Genomic DNA, 10866 nt, shown 5'->3' with positions numbered 1-10866 from the left:
GATGTTTCTTTGCTGATTTTTTGTTTAGAGGATTTGTCCAATGGTGATAGTGGGGTATTGAAGTCTCCTACTATGATTGTATTACTGTCAATCTCTCCTTTGATATCTTCCAGGAGTTTTTTAATGTATCTTGGTGCTCCTGTATTGGGTGCATATATGTTTACCAGAGTTATTTCTTCTTGTTGGATTTCTCCCTTTAGTATTATGAAGTGGCCTTCATTATCTCTTGTTATGTCCTTCACTTTGAGATCTAATTTGTCAGATATAAGTATTGCAACCCCAGCTTTTTTTTCATTTCCATTTGCCTGGAAAACCTTTTTCCATCCCTTTACTCTCAGTCTGTATGCATCCATTTTTTTGAGGTGGGTTTCCTGTAGACAGCAGATATCTGGGTTTTGTTTTCTTATCCAGTCTGTTACCCTGTGTCTTTTGATTGGGGCATTCAATCCATTTACATTTAAAGTTATTATTGATAGGTACTTATTTGACGCCATTTTTATTCTATACCCCTGTGTACCTTCTTTGCTTCCTATTTCTTTCTTTTCTTTTTTTTTTTTTTTTTTTTTTTTTACAGCAGACCCTTTAGCATTTCTTTCATTGCTGGTTTGGTGGTGATAAACTCCCTTAGTCCTTTTTTGTCTGTGAAGCTCCTGATTTCACCTTCAATTTTGATTGATAGCCTTGCTGGGTACAGTATTCTTGGATTTAGACCCTTCCTTTGCATGACTTGGTATATTTCATTCCATTCCCTTCTGGCCTGATGAGTTTCTGTTGAGAAATCAGTTGCTAGTCTGATGGGGGTTCCTTTGTATGTAACTGTCTGTCTCTCTCTGGCCGCTTGTAAGATTCTTACTTTGTCGTTGGTGTTTGCCAACTTAACTATAATGTGCCTTGGCGTCGGTCTTTTGGGGTTCATTTTGCTTGGAACTCTGTGAGCTTCTTGGATTTGTGTGGGTTTTTTCTTCCCTATATCAGGGAAGTTTTCTGTTATTATTTCTTAAAATAGGTTTTCTATTCCTTGCTCAGTTTCCTTTCCTTCTGGCACCCCTATTATCCTGATGTTGTTTTGTTTTGTATTGTCCCGAAGTTCCCTTATGCTCTCCTCAATCTTTCTAATTTTTGTTTCTAGAAGCTGTTGTAATTGGGTATTTTTTTCCATCTTGTCTTCTAGCTCACTTATGCGGTCCTCTGCTTCATCTAGTCTACTCTTGATGCTTTCTATTGAGTTCTTTACAGCAGCGATGTCATTTTTCATTTCTTCTTGGTTCTTCTTCATTTCTTCTTGGTTCTTACTCATATTGTCGAATTTGTCTTCCATCCTTTTCAGCCACTTTATGACCATTTCTCTGAATTCTTTCTCTGATAGGTTGTTTGCCTCTAAGTCGTTTACTTCCTTTTCTGGTGATGCCTGCTTCTCTTTCCTGTGGGGGCTGTTTCTTTGTCTCCTCATGGTCTCTCTTCTCCGGATGTCTGGTTATATAGATTTCTCTCTCTGGCGTTGATTTAAAGGTATAAAATACAACACAACCAGGCACAACAGACAAGGCACTGAACAGAACTGTATTCACGATATTAATAACCTCCAATAAAGGTAACCACCAGAGAAAGACAAATTAGGGAATAGGAGTGGAAGAGGGAGAGTAAAAAGAAAGAACAACAACGAAAAAAGAAAAAGAAAAAAAAAAAAACACAAAGAGTGTGAATCTGAACTTGGGAAAAGAGAAGAAAGAAAGAAAAGAAAAAGAAATAACAGAAAAGAAAAAGAAAAGAAAAAAAAAGTAAGAGAGACAAGAATGATACTAAGAGAGAAAAGGGGAACAAACTATATATATGGGGAGTAAACTCCACTAGAACAACCACTATTCCCAGCAAATTCCAGCAACACGAGCCTGGAGATTAATACAAACTGCAACAGCAGCTAATATCAAGTGAGGCAAGGGAAAACAAAAGTAAAAAACAAACAAAAACAAAGCAAACAAAAGAACCAACCAAACCAACAAAAAGAATAATCAAAACAATCTCATAAAAAAGCATAAAAATTCAATCTAATCAACATTCAAGCAAACAACAACAAAAGGCCCGAGAGAAAAATAATTTTTTTAAGGTAGCGTAGAGAGAGGTTTGTATGGATTTGGAGCAGGGGGTTGGGAATTAGATATATAAGTAGGGTGAAGTTTTAGCAGGGAGTAAACTGAAAAAGTAGGGAAAATCTAAAGCCAGAAAGGGTTAAGATAAACTGGGGACCAAAAGGGGAAAGGTTAGGAGGAGAGTGATGGCATAATGTTAGCTTTGAGATAGGGTAAAGCGATTGTAAGGGAAAGATGCAAATCGAATGTAGGACACTAATCCAAAAATAAAAGAAAGAGAAAATCAAATGACATTAAAAAAAAAAAAAAGTAAAATAATAGTAATAATAGTGCTGATTGAAAATAAAAATGTGATAATTAAAAAGGTGAAAATCGAGTGAGGAAAAAGAAAAAAAATTAGTTTCTTAAGTAAAAGATGCAAAAAATGAAAATAAAAAAATATGAGAATAAAAAATTTAAAAAATTTAAAAAAGAATTGAAAATTAAAAAATAGGAAGACTAAAATGTGCAGTAGCGGCTGTCATTCACTTCCTCTATTATTCTGTTTGGTACGCCTTTTTCCCAGTCTGGGCGGTATTTCAGTTCAGCTTCATTCCAGGGCTCCTCAGTGTTGGAAGCCAGTCCTGCTTTTTAAGCCAGCCGTGTCTTAATTTCTCGTATTTATTTTTTATTACACCAGAGACAATTAGCGTTTCAGCCCCTGGGTGGCAGTGTTTCTGAATTGACTTCCGGGCCTCTCTAGCTCTTTTTTTTTTTTTTTTTTTTTTTTTTTTCCCCCCTCTATGGCACTCACTACAGGTTTGTGGAGGTGTGCGCCTCAGAGCTGCCTCTCTGATGGTCACACGCAGCTCTGGTCCCCAGGTTCCGAAAAAACACCTTCCCCCTGCAGTCTTTCAGGGTTTCCACCTGGGTTTTTCTATGTGTTGGGCTTAGCAATCAGAGTCGGAAAGAGCCCAGGTGTGCGGACCGTGGGTCTGTGTGCCAGACCAAGGAGCCTGCACTCCTTTGAAAACTCCTAGTCTGACCCTCCTCGTCAGATTAAAATGAGTTGCTTTCAAGAGGTCACTTCTGTTAGCAGCTCAGAAGACCCCCCTCCTCATTCACGGATCACGGCAGTTCCAACTGCCGCCGACTTTTCTAGGCATAGACCTCCCGGCTCCTGCAGGTCCTGCGGCTGCCGCGCTTCCCTCACCCAGCGCCTCCCTCACCCACCGCGGGGATTAGAAACCGCAGCTTATTTCAGACGAAATCTGACCTTTCCGTGGTGCAGTGAAGAGTTTCTTTGAATCCGAATGTTTGCCCTGATACAGGACCGGTGGTCTGGTGCTCCCAGCAGCTCAGTGTTTGCAGTTGTCGCAGAAAGTCAGGTTTCCACTAAAATCCTCCTTTCCTTGCAAGATGGCGAGGCGCCCGGCGAGCCCGCAGCTCCAGGAGGGGACCCAGCCCCTGTGGGTGCTGCGCGGTCAGAGGAACACTGCCCAGCACTCCCCCGCCTTCTCCTGGAGTTTAGCTGTCCCTTGGCTTGCCCACATACACTCCCTCTGCGAGCCTCTGCTGCTCCGACTCTCCGCCCCAGGAACAGACTCCAAACCCGACTCTATTCCGTCGCCATTTTCCTGATTCCCCACACTTATAAATTTCTTATTGGCCATTTGTTTTTCATAGAGTTTTCAAATACCCTTTTTAAGACAAACTATGATAATCACAGAAGCCTATTTTCAAGTACTATTACTAAAACCTCAGAAATAATACTTTTTGCAAAATCTGTTTTCTATTTCCTTTCAAACCTGTAGCTGGGTAACAGGAGCATTTGGCTTTAACTCCCAATAGCTTTTCACTATTTAATTGATGGGATGGAAAACTCTCATGGACATCTGAGACTAAGTAACAGAGCCTTTGTTATCTTCTCCTGAATGCTGTTTTCTAGGCAGTCTTCATTGCAGTTCATTGAAAGGCTAAGTTGAATGGACTCTATATTGTCTATTTTACTACTACATATGATTAGGAGCCACCGCTTTCTTCATGAAATAAGACATTGGACATTGAAAGTATTGACTATAATTCATTTTCAAACAAGGCAGTGGGTATATTTATTTTCCCAAGGCTAGTGGGAGGAAGAGTAGGGAATTGTAGGAATTTCAAACAGAAATCATGCTACTTAGAGACCACAAAAATTGCTAGTGACAACCTCTTTGATTGCCCAAATTTCTCTTCTTCTGTGAGCTCTTTTCCCCTCTTCTAACCCCTGAAGTTTACCTAAATTATCACCAACAGATTGGTTCTGCAGTGGACAACTGTCCAAAACTGGGCCATTCCCAGTCCTTGGGAATTGGAAAACTCTCTCACCAGGTGGCTGGACCTGTAGGCTAATAAAAATTTGAGATGTTTTGGAAGCCAGGTTTTCTGCAATATGAAAACAGAGAAAGCTGGTCAGCACATAAAGATGGCAAATGAGAAATTGTACAAACTATTTCCTTGGTTCATTAGGATGCTACAGGCTCTAGTTCCAGTCCACTGCCTTGTATCCCTGTTATATCTTTATAATAATACACTAGAGGCTCAGTGCATGAATTCATGTACCGGTGGGGTCCCTCAGCCTGGCCTGAGGAGATTTGGCTGAAACTGGCTCTCCAACATCCCCCGAGGGGTCCTGGATACCGAGAGGGCGGTTCTCAGGTGACGCACCCTGGAATCAGACTCCCTCCTCTCTGGTTCCAGGTGCATCACCTGAGAACTGCACCTGCCAGGTCACCACAGTTCGGCAGTTCCTGCACTGAGCACCTGCCCCCTGGTGTTCAGTGCATGTCATAGTTACCGGTTGGCCGGTCAAACGGTTGGCCAGTCGCTTAGGCTTTTATATATATATAGATTCTCTCTCTCTCTCTCTCTCTCTCTCCCCCTCGCTATCCCTTTTCCCCTATCTTTATCTCCATCTCTCTTCTTAGTTCAACTAGGGTTGGTGTCTACTGCTTGCAGACAAGAGAATTCTAAATAATATAACCCAAATTTCCTTTCTACCACTCTAACTGAAAATACAGAACATGCTAATTATTTTAAACTGGTGAAGAAAGGATATGTTTTCCCCCTTCTGCCCTTATCCCATCTGCTTGCTTTTGTTTAGTAGAGCAAAATACTTGTAACTTATTAGCACAGTGTTCTTATAAATGTAATCAGTTTAATTGTGAATTTGATCAATTCAATTAGTAGATATAATCAATTTTATTGTAGGGAAGTATTATTGTGTGATTGCCTTGAATATTCCTCTTATTCAAAAGAATTCTAAATCTTCTAAAGGGCATCCCAACTAATTATTTTTCTAGGCACAGTCTTATGAGGAAAAGGAGGCATATTCTCTAAGGCATACTCTTTTTTAAAAATATATATTTTTATTGATTTCGGAGAGGGAGAGAGAGACAGAAACATCAATGATGAAAGAGAATCATTGATCGGCTGCCTCTCACACACCCCACACTGGGGACCAAGCCCACAACCCAGGCATGTGCCCCGACCAGGAATCGAACTATGACCTTCTAGCTTATAGGTCAATGCTCAACCACTGTGCCACCCTGGCCAGGCTCTGAGATATAATGTTGAAAATTTTTCCTATTTAAAGATATTTTCCCATTTAGGATAATGAAAACATTCTGTAAAAATTTGATAGGGGTGATAGTTGTACAACCTTATAAATATATTTTTTAAAACCACTGAATTATACACTTTATTTTTTTTAATTAAAACTTTGTTGTTGAAAGTATTTCATATGTTCCCCTTATTCCCCCATTGACTCCCTTCTAGCCTGCCAACCACCCCCCACACCAGACCTTTACCACCCTATTGTCTGTGTCCATGGGTTATGCATACATGCATGTAAGTTCTTTGGTTGATCTCTTCCACCCACCCACCCTCCTCTGCCTTCCCTCTGAGATTCCACAGTTTGTTCTATGCTTCTATGTCTCTGGATCTATATTATTCATCCGTTTATTTTGTTCATTAGATTCCACATATGAGTGAGATCATGTGAATTATACACTTTAAATAGTGAACTTAATGATATGTGAATTAAATTTCAATTAAAAAAAGCAACAACAACAAGACTAGTCACAGTGAGTAATACATGTTTAATTTAGAACATAATGTAATAAAATTAAATTTCTTGGTACAATACAGGAAAAAACATCTCTCCCCAACTACTATGCCAAAATTCCTCTAATTCCATTATTAGAGAAATTGGTCCTTTAATTATGGCATTGTCACTTCTGGACAACCTTAGTAATAAGAAAATACATATTACAGGGGTATATTAGGAAACCAGTATTGGCCATTCACTACATTAGTGAAGTTAGGCATTGAGTAGCAGGCACTTATCAGGACCTGGTGGAGATATAATATGGTGTAAAAGAATAAGTTATTTTCAGCGTGGACAGTTGATGCGGAAGGAATTGTGGTGAGGAGGTGGGCAATGTTCAAATAATGGACTATGTGATGCTAGATTCTGAGCAACTAGAAGCCAGCATTAGTATTTGGGGTCCTGATAGAATAATGGGGTATCAGATTGAGGAGTAGGTAGAAGGAAGGGGAGGAAAGAGTGGTGTAAAAAAGGACAGAAGTTCTCAGAAGGGCATACAAAAATACTTAAGCCACACTTCACCTCCCTTATAACTGGCCTGGAATGGATCTAGCCTGTTACCCACCTTCCCAGAATTCGGCACTTTCCATGGAAATTGATGTCAAAGAAAAATCTTAGAACAAAACTCAATTATTAATGGCCCCTGTAACAAAATGGACTTTTTATCTCTCTGGCAACACCCTGGTTCTCTTTTGCTTGTTAACAGCTGATCACACAGCTTACATTTCCCTTGGTTCTCCAAGTGGTACAGGGACTTTTTGAATTCTTGCCATATTACAGAAGGACAGGATGGAGTTTCCTAAATGAGGTGTGATGGGTAAGTCTTAGTTACACATGCAGCCCAGCACTGGAAAACACAATAAAAAATAATTTTAAAAATATATATTTTATTGATTTCTCACAGAGAGGAAGGGGGAAGGATAGAGAGCTAGAAACATCGATAAGAGAGAAACACCAACCAGCTGCCTCCCGCACACCCCCGATTGAAGACATGCCCACAACATGGTTAGATACTGAGAATTGTTATAATAATAACAGCTAAAATTTACTAAGTACTTACTGTGCACCAAGGTTTGCTCCAAGCATTTTACACATTCTAACTCATTCAAAGACTTATCACAACCCTGTGAGACAGGACTATTAGTATCTCCATTTACAAAATGAGAAAACTAAGGTTCCAAATTTAAAGTAAAATTCAAGGAAGCAAATAGGTTTGTTTAGTTATCCCTAGAAATTCTCCTTTCAATGTTACTAGTAAAATTTGGAGGTTCTGGGTTTTGTCCCATCATATCAATTCTAAGGCATGTTACCTTAAATGCCTTGTCCAAATGCCCGAGGACCATCATGATTCTGCATGAATTCTGTGGGTATAGATTTAGTCTCCCAGACTAAAGTGAACTCTGATACTTTGCTCTTGTGACATAAATGCCATGGAAAGGGCTTCTGACTTTATTCAGAGTGAGGTGGCAAATCATTTGAACAGAGAGGAGTGTCATGACTTTATTTTTGCTTTTCACAGATCACTCTAGTTAATGTGTAGAAAATAGACTGGGATGAGGACAAGGATTGAAACAGAGAAACCAATTAGAAAGCCATTGAACAGTCCAGGTGAGAAGAAATAATGGTCTAGATTAGGAAGGTGGTAGAGGATGTAATGGGAAACAGATATTTTAAAATATGCCCGGCCAGTGTTGTTCAATGGTTGAGCATAGACCTATGAACCAGAAGGTCATGTTTGATTCCTAATCAGGGCACGTGCCCAGGTTGCCGGATCCATTCCTAATAGGGGGTGTGCATAAGGCAGCCACCAATGATTCTCTCTCATCATTGATGTTTCTATCTCTCCCTTTCTCTTTCTCTCTGAAGTCAATAAAAATATATAATCAATATATATATATATTTCACAACTAGAACCATTAGGTTTTGCTGATGGCTTTATTGTGGGTTATCAGCCAAGTTTCTTGGCCTTTGGGACTGGTTGAAAGGTAGTTTTTTTCATTCAATAATATGGAGAAATACATGAAAAGAAAGGCAGGAAATCAAGTTCTTTCTGTGGATATTTTAAGTTTGACATGCCCTTTAGACATTAAGTGGAAATATGAAGTAGACATTTAAATATATGAGTCAGTAATTTTCAGGAAAAGCAACTTGGTTTTTTCTTCCTCCTCCCACCATGTTCTCAGGCAAAGATTTAACTCATATTGAACTACAAATTATGGTGGCTATTTTATATATCCTCCCACTAGAAATAGATTAACTTCAATAAAGGACAAAATGTTATGCCATTTTCTGGTGGCAAAATTTCAGACATTCACATTACTCCAATGTAGAGTGAATAAAAAGGGCATCTAAGTGCTGCTTGGGTCATACCTCATAAGTAAGTATTTATAGTGCTTTATAGTCAGTCCTCATGATAATCTCAACGTTCAAGAAGTAGACACGCTGCCCTAGCCATTTTGACTCAGTGAATAGAGCATCGGACTGTGGACTGAAGGGTCCCAGGTTCTATTCCGGTCAAAGACAAAAGCCTGGTTTGGGGATCGATCCAGTAGGGGGCATGCAGGAGGCAGTGGATCAATGATTCTCTCTCATCATTGATGTTTCTATCTTTCTTTGCCTCTCCCTTCCTCTCTGAAATCAATAAAAATATATTTAAAAAAAAAGAAGTAGACATCCTTATAGAAATGTCAACGAATACCTTGACATTTACCAGTTTGCGAAGAAATTTCTTGGATTAAATATGTTCTCAGATTAAACAGATAGTTGGTAAAACTCATGCTTAAAATAAACTCACTTCCTTTTGTTCATTGAATGACATTAATTATTCAGCATGGATGAAGGAAAGAGGTAGTTATTATTTTCACAGGCTGAAACTTTATCAGGAAATATATAAAGACACAAAAATCACAGCACCATATCAGAATGTGTGGGAAAAATACAGTAAATAAAAAGTGTTTTTAAGTCAGATTTCTTTACAATGTAAAAATGCCACAAGTTTTCTTTGTAAACTTAAAGTTAAATTTCTGTAATTAGGCTTATAACTAGAAAAAAAGGGAACTTTCTCCAAAATGTTCCAACAGAAAACTGCTAGAAACACTCTCTTTTTAAAAGTGATTCCTTTTTTAAAAAAATGTTTTTATTGATTTTTTTTTTTTTAGAAAAAAGGAAAGGGAGCCCTAGCTGGTTTGGCTCAGTGGATAGAGTGTTGGTCTATGGACTAAAGGGTCCTGGGTTCAATTATGGTCAAGGGCACAATTATGGTCTCTGGCCCAGGTTGCGGTCTTGATCCCCAGTAGGGGGCATGCAGGAGGCAGCAGATCAATGATTCTCTCTCATCATTAATGTTTCTATCTCTCTCTCACTATCTCTAAAATCAATAAAAAATATATATATATTTATATTTTAAAAAAAAAAAGAAGAGGGAGAGAGACTGAAACATTGATCAGTTGCCTCCAATGGGAAACTGAACCTGCAGTCTGGGTACGTCCTCTGAGAATCGACCGGCGACCCTTTGGTGCACAGGACGATGCTCAACCAACTGAGTCACACTGGCCAGGGCTAAAACAACTCTTATTTTATTTTTATGTCATTGTTTATTATTCCCAAATGTCCTTCAAAATAAAAACCTTATTATGTCTTGCACTAAATTTAGTGTCGTGTTTAACATATCTAAGATAATACTTTACAAAATATCCCACACTGTATTTATTTAGTTGGCCTCTACAACAACCTTTTGGAATAAGTGTTATTAATATCCCCATTTGCAAATGAGAAAATTTAAGGCTCAAAAAAGTTAAACAATATACTTAAAATTATATAATCAATTGATGTTTTTAAACTAGTCTAGTTCTTCAGATTCCATATCATGTTGCTTCTCTGCATTTTTCCTCCTCTCAACCCACAACGCCCACTCAAATTTGACCTATTTTTCTCTGGCTTGAAACGTTAACTTTTCTATAAATAGAAGCTTTTTCAAGAACATACTGCCCTACAACTGTGAGAATGGCTATCATCAACAAATCAACAAACGACAAGTGCTGGTGAGGATGAGGAGAAAAAGGAACCCTCTTGCACTGCTGGTGGGAATGCGGACTGGTGCGGCCACTGTGGAGAACAGTATGGAGTTTCCTCAAAAAACTAAAAATGGAACTCCCATTTGACCCAGTGATCCCACTTCTAGGAATATATCCCAAGAAACTAAAAACACCAATCAGAAAGAATATATGCACCCCTATGTTCATAACAGCACAATTCACCATAGCTAAGATTTGGAAACAGCCTAAGTGCCCATCAGCAAATGAGTGGATTAAAAAACTGTGCTACATCAACACAATGGAATACTATGCTGTGTTTAAAAAGAAGAAGAAGAAGAAGAAGAAGAAGAAGAAGAAGAAGAAGAAGAAGAAGAAGAAGAAGAAGAAGGAGAAGAAGAAGAAGAAGAAGAAGAAGAAGAAGAAGAAGAAGAAGAAGAAGAAGAAGAAGAAGAAGAAGAAGAAGAAGAAGAAATTCTTACCATAAGCAACAGCTTGGCTGAACTGGAGAGCATTATGCTAAGTCAGTGGTCAGCAAACTCATTAGTCAACAGAGCCAAATATCAACAGTACAACGATTGAAATTTCTTTTGAGAGCCAAAATTTTTAAACTTAAACTTCT

This window comes from Eptesicus fuscus, chromosome 6, assembly GCF_027574615.1.
Source record: "Eptesicus fuscus isolate TK198812 chromosome 6, DD_ASM_mEF_20220401, whole genome shotgun sequence".
NCBI classification, from domain to species: Eukaryota; Metazoa; Chordata; class Mammalia; order Chiroptera; family Vespertilionidae; genus Eptesicus; species Eptesicus fuscus.
Note: the sequence above shows the minus strand (reverse complement) of the source record.